This window comes from Pituophis catenifer, unplaced genomic scaffold, assembly GCF_029215685.1.
Source record: "Pituophis catenifer annectens isolate HBS135680 unplaced genomic scaffold, rPitCat1.0.hap2 SCAF_4, whole genome shotgun sequence".
NCBI classification, from domain to species: Eukaryota; Metazoa; Chordata; class Lepidosauria; order Squamata; family Colubridae; genus Pituophis; species Pituophis catenifer.
The window spans coordinates 55,536,577-55,551,333 of NW_027256884.1; positions in this window are offsets into that span (position 1 = coordinate 55,536,577).

Genomic DNA, 14,757 nt, shown 5'->3' on the forward strand with positions numbered 1-14,757 from the left:
ACTATGGGACAACTCACCCCAGGACAAAAGTTACACTACTATCAAAGAAATTGTGGAATAGAATCATTAAATGATGCAAAAATTGACAAATTAATGACAAAAATTAGAATATTTTTAAAATTATTTTAAATAATTAAATTGAATTGTTGAATTGTCCCACGGCAAGTTGGCCATGGTGAGTTGGCAGTGGTGTGGTATCCCATTACATCATATCCGAACTCTAGAGCAAGGGAGTCATTTCCAAGTGTGCATGGTACATCATCCTCACAGTTACTAAGAGTATGACTCCTACTGGACTCATTCCTCTTCCCATCAATCTAGTTGTTTAGGAACAAAAGAGTTGAGGCAAAGATCTTGAATTTTTTCAGTAATCTCCCCTACCACCATTATCATCATTCCAAACATAATTCTTGAGGGTGCAGACTCAAATAGGGCTCAGACGTTGCACTAACTGTAATGATTTTTCATGTAGCAGCTTACCAATTTCCAACTGTTATAATTTATTAAATCAAATGTAAAGTTTAATGTATTGTGCAAATCCTACAATATGTGGTTTATTCAATAAACCCTAGGCACAACATAATTTAGATCAATATATAGTCTCAGCTACTGAGTCTCACAGAGCTCCAGCCCAGATAATTGAGAGCCACTAAGAACTTTCAAGCTGCGGCTAGAAATATTATGGAGGGAAATCTATGTTTTAACAATTTCAGTCACAACTTGAAATTAACTGTTTCTTGCATGAAGCAAATCTTCATGAGCTGATTCACTGGCAATATTGAAGGATGAATACAGTTGGAAAAGGTGATAATTTGGGGCCAGGGGGAGAACTGCCAATCAAAACATGGCAACACAAAGGATGTTTTTATTCCAGCAGGAGGTAGGAACTTGACAGGAAGGGGTTGGGATATGTAGATGGAAGGTTAGGTCTGGTGGAAGACCACTTTCATAGCCTGGGAATATACTGTTTTATTTTGACTGGCTGCCATTTTGACTTTTCTGAGCTCCATTATGGATCCTCTGTCTCAGGGACTCAGATTACTTCTACTTTTGATGCTAGAGTAGATTAGAACTGGTGATATAGATACCTTATAGAAATAAGTGAATCTATTTGAAAACCATTTTAGTTGTTAAATAAAAGCTATTTCTTTTGTTTTTATGTAAACCAAATGTCTGTATTATCATCTGTCTCCCCTGTGTTGTATTCAATTCCATAATTTTAGAGACTTAAACAATTTTTAAGCCAGAAAAGACAGTTAGTAGTGGCATCATAACAAAAGATAAGGGAAAAGAGCCCCAAAACAAGAAAGACATATGATGGGAAGATTTAGATACAGCTGAAACTAATGGTTAAAGTTGTGAATTACATTATTGACTGAACTACAAAAGCTATATAAATAACATTTCATGCAACTGTTAATTTGAACCAATGAAGTCAATAAACTGTAAGAACAATAAAATAAAATTAAAAAACCGATAACCCTTAAAGCAAACAAGGAGGAGCAAAGTTATGGAAAAAAGGATGTATTTTCAGATATGAAGAACTAAAATTTCCATTTTCTGAAGCTCTCCTGATAGGGCAGTTGGATGTAGTAGTAATACAAGAGGGCACTAAACTTGGAAAAGTTTGTATAAAGTATCAATGCACCTGCCAGATAAACTGAAAGTATAAAAATGATGTACCTTCTTTAAAGTCAGGCATTAAAGGATAATTGTAACTATACTTGCTTCTAGAACTTGTCTTTATCACCTCTAAAATATATATTTAATCTAAGTAGAGAACAAACATGGTCCGCCATATGTCACTGAACTGTAATTTTCATCATTTGCCATTGAGACAAGATGGTTGGAAGTAGAGTTCAAAACTTCTGGTAGGTTGCACATTGTCCAGTCCTGATCTAAGTGACCTACATAAATTGCTTAACTGATAGTTTACTTTGATATAATGAATTTGGATAAAAGTTTAGCTATCTCCAATTATTGTACTCTGAGAAAAAAGTCAACAATCAAGAAACGATTACTTGCCTTAGATGATCAATAATTTGCCCCATTTTTGAGTCTGGCTATTTGTTCTTTAACTTTAGCTTCACTTCATTGTGCTAGGGATGTAGGGGGAGATGCCTTCTGCTTCCCAACCCCGCTTTCATTTTCCATGCAATTAAGATTCTGTCTACTTCTCCATCTCATTTAAAACAGGTGGCAATTGCTGCCCAGAGAAAATCAGTTTGCAACTAATTTACCTGTCCAAGTAAGCAAGCAGTAATGTCCATTAGGAAATATAACATGAGAAGTTGCTCATTGCTTGCACTATCTCTTCACAGCTCCCTGCTGATGCTCTTAGCAGCTAACATCAGGAATTCACTGCTTGCCTTCTGTTTAGTTAGGGGCATTTGGTTTGTTAGCAAATGAGTGGCAGCAAGAGGCAGCTACTCTTGCTTTTCCTGTGTCTGTAAATTAGCCAGTGGTGGATTACAACCGGTGTTACTACCGGTTCTCTTTGCGCATGCGCTTTGCGCTGCTTTTCATTTTGGGTCTTTTTCCCTTGAGCTGTGCACTTAAGACATTTTATGTGAGATGCCTCTCTGTAGTCCTCTCATGAACTAGCTATACTATAGAGAGCAATTGTGAATAGAATCATGATAAATCTATTTTTTACTAATATTTTAAATACTGGGAGTGTGAAAGCATTGTAGCAATGCTTAATTGCCTTATCTAGCAATGTTGCTTCTTTCTTTCATCCCAAGAATACTGTATATTGATTGTGGCATACAATGTAAATATACTGAGATGGAGAAAGAGCTGGTTTTTAATATCATATCCTTTTCGTGAGTCTTCCCTTCAACTTCCATATAGTCAATTGCAATAGAAGAATATGTGGAAAGAAGAGGAGAAATAGAATAATGGTCCTCACTTTAACAGAGTTGAAGAAATCTTTGATTTACAAAACTTAAACCATCAAGATTAAATTCACATCCAATTACAACAGACACAGACAGATTGGCTAGTGGCTATTTTAGATATTTAGTCACATCTGATATTCAGTTTCCTTTATTTACTGTTGTTTGCAACTATTTACTCTGCTTAGTCATTGCTTCATGTGGTTCAGAAAGAGAACTGAAAGGTGATGGGTTTTTCTTCTCAAATGAATTCCAGCAAATTATCTCCTGGCATGCAAAGAATCTTTCCTGGAAAACAAACTATTTCTAAAACGTCTAAATTAGGCAGTGTCTTTTAATTATAACCATTAACAAAAGTACACTATTCAAACTTTGGCAGTTGACCTTCCATGGGTAAGAATATTAAGGTATTTGGAGATCCAAAAGTTCCTTTTAGTGGCTGATCATCAATCTCCTCCTCATGCTCTGTGAAAAGCATAATCCTTGTGGATGACCATATACAATTCATCCTCAGATATGGATTTTCCTAACATGGAGTACAATAGCCAGTTTTGGAGTACAGTAGTGAAGATGGTTGTTATTGGCAAAGTTACCTTTGCTCTACAGTCGACAATGAACTCTAATCACTCTCATCCTACACAATTGCTGAACTCAGATTCACCATAAAACTGGCTAAGGCTCTATTATGTTAGGCAGATCCATGGATGAAGATTTAAGCAATGAAAAAATCATATGTAATGTATGTGCATCACAAATTCAATGGCTATTAACATTGCCAAGCTTTCAGTGAACATGAGGAGAGTAAAGAAATCTCAGGTGATTAAGTAATGTAATGAAATGAGTCTATTATTATTATTGTTGTTGTTGTTGTTGTTGTTGTTGTCATTGTTGTTCTTGTTATTGTTGTTATTTCTTCAGACCATTTTGTAGATTTTTTTCAGCCACTGAGGGAGAAAACACTATTCTAAGAAAACAGAATGTTTTCAAGTCTACCATTTGTTTTATATATCGACAGAGAAATGATCTCTTTATTTTATTTTTCTTGCAAAATTTCAAGAATTTAGCCACTGTGGTTTAATGGCTCCCCTAACACTCTTTTGCAATTGTAAGTACTCAGGGGTTTCACTGAAAAGGATGGCTGGATGCAGCTTCAGGAGTAATTGTATTCAACAAACTTCTATAATTATGCAGCAACAGCAGAAATGACACAATTTTCAGTCAACCTATTGTGACAGACATTGTGTAACGTCATACAATCAAATGCAATGTTTAGTAAACATAAACCTCTTTGTCATTTTGTATTTATTTATACAGGTTTAAAAATAAAGCACACATTTAAAATATATTTATATATCCATATATTGATATATTTCTACTGTTAAGCTTTTTTATCAACTACACAATTTCAAGGTTGACATTACTTTTAAAACATGGATGACTACCTTGTTGTATTTGCACATGAAAGAAGTTTTTGTTTTAGAGTAGAACTGTAGAGCTGCAAGTGTCGCAACTTATGAACAGTGTTAATACTAGACGTAGAAGCCCTTCCCCCCCTGATGGAATTGATTAATAAATTTAAAATTGATAGGATTTTTTTTCATTCGGTATATAATCAACCTATGGTATATAATTCCAAAAGATGGTTGTTAGTTGAGGTGGCTTCAGAAGATAAATTCCTAGAGAACAAATCTATTCATGGTTATTAGCCTTGAAGATTAGGCACTCTATCCTGGCATCGAGGCAGTCTACCTATGCAGACTAGGTACACAGGAAAAACAGCATCTATCATCAATGGCGCCAAATGTTTTCTAGGCACAGTCTTCAGTGTTGGAAGCCTTCTTCTCTCTGCATTTGTTGCAGCATGTGCCAAGATTTTAGCTTTCAGTTCTTGCTGCCTGGCATTGAGTACTTCTGGTGTTTCAATGATGACTTCAGGCCCTTGTTGATCCTGTTCTTGCAAAATATCTGCATTTTCTTCGAGTTCAGGCTGTTCAGTTGCTCCAGATGATATTGGAGTATTTTCTGCTGCCACTTCAGCAGTCTGCTGTTCAGCAGTCTGTGTTCCCGTTTCACAATTTTTCCGTATTTCTTCAAGTTCGACTTCACTGAGCACTTAGTTCCGAGTGATGAATCGTCACTGATCGGCTAATTGCAATTCAGTTATTCTTGAGTCTGGGTATTCTTGTTTCCATAATTTGTGCATCCTTTTTTGGTAGCCTCGTTTTTCTGGTTCTGTTTGTAGTAGCATTTAATTACAATGCGGTTCTCTGACATGGTGTATTTCTGCCGCTTCTGAGGTTGTTCAGCTTCCAGTAGCCCTGCAGGCCCATGCCCTGGTTGCTCAGCTATGGGACCCGTGGCCTGTAGCCCACTTGTTGATGAGTGCCCAGGTTCCCCAGCACCCGACATGGTTCTTGTTAACCCAGGCGACGACCGAGCCAGTATAGTTTGGTTGTGTTTCACCATGATTCATTGCATGGGTTGTTGGGTGCACTCAGTTCTGCTCCTCGGCCTAGACCTCTCTAACATGGTTGGACCTGCTGGTAGTTTGCACTACCACCAGCACAGCTCTCAGCTTCATCACAGCAATTAAACCCCCTGTCATGTCAAGGCGGCACCCATGGGGGGATTATTATTGTTGTTGTTGTTGTTGTTGTTTTTGTTATTTATGACAGTATACACAGCAAACGAGATGACCATGCTGGATTTCGTATCCCAAATCACTAGTCGAACACTTCCCAAGTGTTTAGGACTATGTGATGTATCGGTGGATTATGCGAGCAGATCCCAGTAAGATGGCCTTCTGCAGCTGACCAATGGTGATCTTGTTAGCGCCAATTGTTTTTAAGTGCTTGCCTAGGTCTTTAGGCACAGTACCCAGTGTGCCGAGTACCACTGGAACCATCTGCACTGGTTTATGCCAGAGTCTCTACAGTTCGATTCTCAAGTCCTGATATCTGGTGACTTTTTCAAATTGTTTCTCGTCAATTCTGCTGTCACCAGGTATGGCAATGTCGATGATCCACACTTTTTTCTTCTCCACAAATATTATTATTATTAGGCGGCATAGAAATATGACTAATAAAAATAATAAATAAATTATTATTATTATTATTTCCATATAGAGTTGGGCTATTCTCCCAAGATATTTAATTGTTTTGGGTGGGGATATATGTGTGCACATGCTTATTTTGATTTTAACTTTGGAGAAAGTATTAAGAGGAGAGGCCAAGAGACTGCAGAATAGTCAGCCAGTCACTTTTAACCACAGCCAAGTAGGAGACAGGAAGGTTAATTTTTCCATCAACCAACTAACATTCTGCTCAATCAGCTCCAGTTGTTCCTAGAAGTAAATAGAATGGTTGTTAACTGGCCTGGCCCTACACACAAGTACTTCAGAAAATAGCTACTAATTAATCTAGATCCAGTCAAATTATCTGCTTTATAACACCATGATTTGAATTATAAGATTAGGAAGAAGAGAAATATATTAAGCTAAACCAATAATCCTTCTGTTCAGCAACCCCAAACAACTTTTGTTATAAAGTCAGGAGAGTATAAATTGAAAACAAGTAGTTCTCAAATCCAGCAAATTAAACTATAAAGTTTTAGAGTCAGTTTGGTCTAGTGGTTAAAGCACAGGCTAAAAACTATGAGATTGTGAATTCTAGTCTTTTTTTTTTAATCAAGTTTTATTAGGTTTTTTTCCCCCTGACACATACCCACATATTTTATGAAACAGAGTATTGACCATATCATATCATATCATATACAACTTGTTATATCCAAATATATTTTACTTAGTTACAATTTCTGCCAAAGTATTATTTTTCTATATTTTTTAATCAAATCTTAATATTTCTATTCTTGTTTATATAAGCAGTATCTTCTTTCGCCCTCAAATTTTATTTTCTCCATTTTTAATCATATATATTCTTTTAATTTTTAATAATTCATTCTTTATCCTAGTATATTTAAACATGTTCGGGGATGCCTTTCTTTCATTTCATCTTTTTTTTTTTTGTTCTACAGCAATCTTTCTTCTCTTTCTCTTCCTCTCCCTCCCTTCTTCTTTTTTTTTTTTTAATTTTGATTTATATGCTGCCCTTCTCCGGAGACTCAGGGCGGCTTACAATGCGCTAAGCAATAGCCTTCATTCTTTTGTATATTTATACAAAGTCAGCTTATTGCCCCCACAACTGGGTTCTCAATTTACCTACCTTAGAAAGGATGGAAGGCTGAGTCAATCTTGAGCCTTGGCGAGATTCGAACCTGCAGTAATTGCAGGCAGCTGGTCTTAATAACCAGCTTAATAACAGGGTGCCTTAGACCACTGTACTACCAAGGCTCTAAAAAAGGGTTTATCCTTCCAACCTTTTTCTTCTTTCCTCTCCTACTCCTTCTCTACTTCCCCTTCCTTTCTCCCCCTCCTCCTTTCTTTCTCCCTATCTTACCTTCTCTCCTACTCTTATTTCCCCTCCCTTTCTTCCTCTCCTCTTCTCTTTTGTCTATTCCTCTCTCTCCTTCTCTCCTTCTCCCTTCCTTCAATCTCCCTACTCCTCTTCCATCTCTCTCTATTGCTGTATTCATTTTCAATTCAGTGTTTTTTTCCACGGTGTCCAGGCATATATTTCTCAAAATTCCCATCATGTTTTTTAATTCTTAACAATGTATTTCAACTTATTCCATTCTTACCTTAAAACCTTTTAACATAATAATAATAATAATAATAATAATAATAATAATAATAATAATAATAATAATAATAATAGTAATAATAATAATAATAATTTTTTTTCTATACCGCCCATCTCCCGAAGGACTCAGGGCGGTGTACAGCCTATTTAAAAACACAGACAAAACAGCAATTTAAAATTTTAAAATTTAAAATTTAAAATAATTAAATAAATTGGCTCAGATTTAAAACCCCAAAAAATTTAAATACCCCAATTTAAAACTATTATGTTGATAGTCCGGCCTGGCGGAACAACAGGGTCTTCAGTGCACAGCGAAACACCCGGAGGTCGGAGATCTTACGTATTTCCGGTGGCAGTTCGTTCCACAGGGCTGGGGCTCCCACAGAGAAGGCCCTCCCCCTGGGTGTCGCCAGCCGACATAACTTGGCCGGTGGCACCCGGAGGAGACCCTCTCTGTGGGAGCGAACTGGTCGGTGGGAGGCTATTGGTGGCAGGAGACGGTCTCGGAGGTACCCGGGTCCTATGCCATGGAGCGCTTTAAAGGTGGTAACCAACACCTTGAATTGCACCCGGAAGACCACTGGGAGCCAGTGCAGCTCGCGCAGGAGGGGTGTCACATGGGCACAACGAGTTGCGCCCATAACCACCCACGCGGCCGCATTCTGGACCAGTTGGAGCCTCCGAGTGCTCTTCAAGGGGAGCCCCATGTAGAGAGCATTACAATAGTCCAACCGGGAAGTAACAAGGGCATGAGTGACCGTGCGCAGGGCGTCCCGATCCAGAAAGGGCTGCAACTGGCGAATCAGGCGAACCTGATAAAAGGCCCCCCTGGCCATGGCCGTCATATGCTCTTCTAAAGACAGTTGTGCGTCCAGGAGGACACCCAGATTGCGAGCCCTCTCCATGGGGGGCAAAGATTCACCCCCAATAGTCAGCGATGGCACCTGCTGACTATATTGGGGCGCCGGAAGCCACAGCCACTCGGTCTTGGAGGGGTTGAGTCTGAGCCTGTTCCTCCCCATCCAGTCCCGCACGGCCTCCAGGCAGTGAGACACCACATCAAGGGCATCGTTGGGGTGGTCTGGGGTGGAGATGTACAGCTGAGTATCATCAGCGTACAGATGGCACTTCATCCCAAAACCACGGATGATCTCACCCAGTGGCTTCACATAAATGTTGAACTTAATTAACCTTCCGCCTCTTATTTTCTTTAATTCCTAATTTCTTTTTCTCTTTTCCTAATATTTCAATTACTTTCAGTTATTTTTACATATAAACCATTCTGTGTCTGTTGGTCTATTCTACATTAAACAATATACTCCTTTTTTTTGTTACTTCTTACATATATTTCATTTCATCTTTACTTACATCATTTACTAATATTTCAATTTTATTTCTTAATTTAAATTAATTCCTTTGTTTTTTCAATCTTTAGCACACATTTCTTTACCCTCAGCAAGTGTTTCTCTCCAATCCATAAATCCCCAAACAGCAAAATATAAACCTTTCTATCTTTCACATTGCATCTGATCTGTTTTACATTATAAAATATATTCCCCTTTTTTAACTCCTTACATGTATTTCATTACATCTTTACTTACATCATTTACTAACATTTCAATTTTTTGTCTTAATTTCAATTAATTATTCCCTTTTATCTATATACTTATTCTAATTTGTTTCTTACATACAATTTTTACTACTAATACCATTCCCTGAAATCAACATGTTAATGCTTTAATTCCGTTTCTACTATCCTTTTTTTCTTCCCCTTTTAGCCATTTTCTTTTAAGCTCTCCAGAATTCCACTTCTTAATATTTTCCTCCCTTTCTCCCATTCTCTTATTTCTTTGTTTTTCTTTTTCTTTTTGTATTTATTGTATCTTCCTGCCTGCATCCTTTCTGTAGTTTTTAAATTTATTACCCTTTTAGTTCTCCCCCTCACTCTTTTCCCATTTCCTTCTCTTTTCTTCTTTTTTGAGAGATATTCCCATCTATTTTTATTTAATCACTGTTAATCTCAGTGTAATCATCTATATTTTTCCTTCAATCATTTTTTCCAACATTATATTCTTGCCTCTCACTTATCTTTTCTTTCTTTTTTTTTGTATTCTATTCAATCTTCTGCTTCTTTATTTCCCTTAAACGCTTCTCGCACCTTTTGCAACATCTCCCTCAACTCCTCATACTCATGCTCCCAATTCTTCATATTTTCAATTTAAGAAGAAATAATTTTTAAATTTATTATTATTTTAGCATATATATAGTTCCAATTCAAGTCCATTTTATATCTTTTTTCTTTTTTCTTTCCAAGTAGTGTCCAATTCAATTTCTTTCCAAGTAGTGTCAAATAGTCATTTGAGCCTTTCCAGTTTGAAATTTTATTCTTTCAACTTCTTTTTGTAATCTTGCTCCAGCTGTTTAAACAAATACTTCTTAAAAGGCTTGCCACAATGATTTGAGTACAATATTTCTTTTCTACCAGCAGATGTCTCTCTCCAATCCACAAATCCCCAGGCGAAAGTATCAATTGTAAATCCACAAAAGTATTACTTCCTGCTCTTCGATTAATTCCTTTTGTTGTTAAAAAATGCTTTCTCTCAGTTTTCTTTTCCTTATATTATTCTTTTTTTTAAATTTTTTTATTATAAATTAGAGACAAAAAAACAGAAAGAAGACTATAACGAAACAAAATCACATACATACAACTGAGGTTGATTCAACCCCCATTTATATACAGTTTCTAAGTAACATTACATATCATCATACTACAGCTTCGATTAAGTTTCTCATATTACATCTTGCATTTGTTAATCTTCTTATATCTAATATTACCTTATTGATATTTAGCTTGCTATTTACATATCTATGCTACATGCTTCCCTAACATAAGGTGACCAGATTTTAACATTGGTAAAGAGGGACACCATTGACCGGGGGAGGGGGGTGCTAGTCTTAGAAACTTAACCATTTCTACTTTCAACACAATATACAATTAATAGTATCTCAATTATTACAATTCCCTAGTTAAATAGAGCTTTTTTCCTTTTACGTTTTAAAATCTTGAACCTCCTCTTTTGCCCTAAATTTCCCATTGTTTGCAGTTTTGCACCTACCTTTTTTGGTGAGGAAAAAGAAAAAGAAAAAGAAAAATCTCATTTTGCCTCATTTTGTCACGTTGCAGCAAAGACCCTGCTTTACTTTCAGTTTTGCTTTTTCAGCATAGCTAGGGGAAAAAAACATTTGCTCCAGCAATTTATCTCTTTGCAGCTAGCTAGCAACAGAGCCCTCCACAAAACAGCTGAGACCAAATCAGCTGTGAGTCGGGAGGCTGATCAAATCAACTTATGGTAATTAACCTATGCTGAAGCTGAAAGGGGCTGTTTTTTTATTTTTGCAGGCACCAGTCTACTCATTTGTTTTCTTTTAACACTGATCAGCTGTAGCTGATTGAAGCCCCGCAGCAAGAATTTAAACAGTTTTTTTCCCTCTAGCCATCAGCTGGGACTCAGCAATAGATTGGGAGTGGGCAGGGTAAGCGAATGGGGACCAGCGATCCAACAGAGGCAGAGGATGAGGGTGAGTGAAAACCGTATATTCCCTTCCTGTTCTCTAGCTTGTCATGCATTCTTTCCAAAAATCGGGACTTTTTTAAAACGCCGCGGGACGTGGGACAAACTATTAAAAATCGGGACTGTCCTGCCAAAAGCGGGACGTCTGGTCACCTTACCCTAACATCTACCTCATGACATTTTTACTTCTATCCATTGGTACCATTTATCCCAGCTTTGATTGAAAGTTGATTCTTGTCTATCTTTAAGAATATATGTTAGTCTATCACACTCTGCATACCACAAAATTTTGTTGATAATCATCTGATCCAATGGTACTTCTTTCCCTTTCCAAAGTTGCGCATATGCAGTTCTAGCCACAGTGGTAATGTGTATGAAAAGGTACCAGTCTGTTTTCCTTATGCCCCCAGGGTTTATTCCTAGCAAGTAGACCTCTGGTCTCAGTTGAAAGCTGACTCCTGTAATCTCCATAAGCGAAACTTTTATCTTACTCCAATAGTTTTGGGTTTGTAAACATGTCCACCATTGGTGATAAAATGTACCCCTGGCTGACCCACATTTCCAACATTCTGCTGAGGTTCCAGGGAACATCTTTGCGATTCTTGCTGGTGGTATATGCCATCTATATAACATTTTAAATATATTTTCTTTGAAAGACACTGCCATCGTCATTTTCGCATTTCTATTCCATATTTGTTGCCATTTTTCCAGATCTAATGAATATCCGAAATTCCTCCCCCAGGCTATCATCAAGTCTTTAACTATTTCCTCAGCTACAGATCTGGACAGGAGGAGGTTATATACCTTAGTAATACATTTCTCATCACCTTCCAGAAGGGCCTTATCGAACTCTTGTGGTGAAGTAAAGACCCCCCACCATTGGCTTTATCTTTTTGGTATCTTGCTTGAATTTGTGCGTATGCCCACCCATATTTGATTCCCTGTATTTGTAATTCCGCTTTAGATCTAAGATTACAGCCATCGTCCAACAATTCTCTGTACATCACAGGTTTATCCAAGTTGTATAGAGGGTCGCTTCAAGGGTCACAAACCAGTATGGAACTTTACTATACATCATTCCTTTGATCTTATTCCATACCTTAATCAGACATCCCCTTACATAGTGGTTTGTAAAATATTTATGCTGTCCTGCTTTGATTGGCCAGAGAAAATAATGCCACCCCTGCTGTAAATTATACCCTTCAATTTTTAAGATACACTTCCTCTTCAGTATTATCCAATCTTTTACCCAAACCAGGCAAGAAGCTTAATAATACTATTCCCAATTGGGGAGCCCCAAGCCTCCCCTTGTTTTATGTTCCTGCATCATTTTCCTTTTAATACGTGGCTTTTTCCCTTGCCATATGAATTTTCCAGTTATCTGATCCATTTTGCTAAAAAAATCTTTTCTCTAATCTTGCTGAAGCCATTTGGAAAAGATATATCCATTTTGGCAGCACATGTGCCTTTATCACAGCCACTATTCCTAGCAGGGATAGCTGTAATTTCCTCCACCAATCTAAATCCTGTTCCATTTGCAAGATGAGTTTATCATAGTTATTCTTTTTTATCAAGGAGCATTTTGGGGCCAGCCATATGCCCAAATATTTTACCTTTTTAACTATTTGTATTCCCATCACATTCTCTATCTCCAATTTCCGTGTCCCCTTAAGATTTTTAACAAGTAATTTGGTTTTATCCCTGTTAATTTGTAGACCCGCTACTGCGCCAAATTCCTCAATACTTCTTAACAAATTTGGCCTCGAAGTCATTGGCTCCTCCAATATAAAGACGAGATCATCTGCAAACGCTTGTAATTTAAACTCCTCTTTCCTAACATTAAGCCCTTTTATTTCTTTGTTTTGTCTAATTTGATTTAGTAAAGGTTCCAGAGTCAAAATAACTCTGGGGATAGTGGGCATCCTTGCCTAGTTCCTCTACATATTTGTATCTCCTCTGTTGTTTCACCTTCAATTAACACTCTTGCGTATTGCGCCATATAAAGTGCCCGGATAGCTTGTGTAAAACTAAATCCAAAATCTATCTCCTCAATTTGTAATAAGATAAAGTCCCAATTAATCCTATCAAACGCCTTTTGCGCATCGAGGAACATTAGAACCATTTCTTTATCTGTATGTGTTTCATAATATTCCAGTGTATTCATGATGGTTCTAATGTTGTCTCGTAAGTATCTATATGGCAAAAAGCCATTTTGATCTTGATGGATGTATTCATTTAGAAAAATCTTCAACCTTCCCGCTAATATTGATGCAAATATTTTATAGTCCGATTTGAGCAGGGAGATAGGTCTATAGTTTTTAATCTGTGTTCGATCAGAATCAGGTTTCGGAAGTAATGTGATATAAGCTTCCATCCATGACCTGGGAACTATACCTTTAGTTAGTACCTCATTAAATAAATCTTTCATATTTGGCAATAATATATCATATATCTCTTTATATAATTTGGCTGGCAGCCCATCCGGTCCCGGTGATTTAGCACATTTCTGCTTCTTAATAGCAGCTTCAATTTCTCCTTCCCCAATCTCTGAATTAAGAATATCCTTCATATTTTGTGGGATTTTAGCTAATTTCAAGTTTTCAAGGTATGCTCTTATTTGGGTCTCCTGTATTCCCTCTTTTTGATATAGTTCCTCAAAGAAATTTATAATCACCCTCTTTTTCCCTTCCACATTCCCCACAAGAGTCCCCTCTCCATCTTGTAAGGCATCAATTCTCTTTGCTTCTTTTTCTTTTCTTAACCTATACAAGAGCCATTTACCTGCTTTATTAGTGTGTTCAAAAAAATGTTGCCTCCCCCTCTTAATTTTGTTCGCCAGTACCTCTTGGTCCAATAATGATAATTTATGCTTAAGAAACTCTTTTCTCTCTTTTATCTTTCCATTTCTCGGGTCTACTTGTAATGCCCTCTCTTCCTTTTCTAATTCTTCTAGAATTTTGCCCCTCTTTTCTCTCTCTAATTTCCATTTATGCACTGAAATTTTTATCGAATATCCTCTTATAACCGCTTTCATAGTATCCTAATTATTTTGTAGTGAGGTATCCTCTTGTCTATTTTCCTCATAGAAAAGCTTTAGTTCTTTTTTCAATCCCGTGACAAATTCTTCCTCCCTTACCAAATCTGTCCTCATTGTCCACCTTCCCCTATACCTTCTTTCTTTCCAACTAACTATCACCAGATTGTGATCCGCCCATTCGTTTGGTCCAATTTCTGTTTCTACAGCCAATTTTGATATTTCTGGAGTAGCCCAAATCATATCTATCCTGGACCACATCCTATGCCTAGGGGAGAAATACGTAAATTGGACCTCGCCTGGATGTGCAACTCTCCAAACATCTTGCAATCCTAATTCATCCCGGATTTGATCACATATCAACAGCAGTGTCTTCCTTACTCCTTTCCTGTTTCCCATATCCACCCCCCTGGCATAATCTTTAGTGGCATCCATAACCACATTAAAATCGCCCATTAAGCAAACATGTTCATACTCCAATTTGTTTAGTTTGTTATAAATCACATTATAAAAATTTTTCTGGTTACAATTAGGGACATATATATTTCCTAATAAAA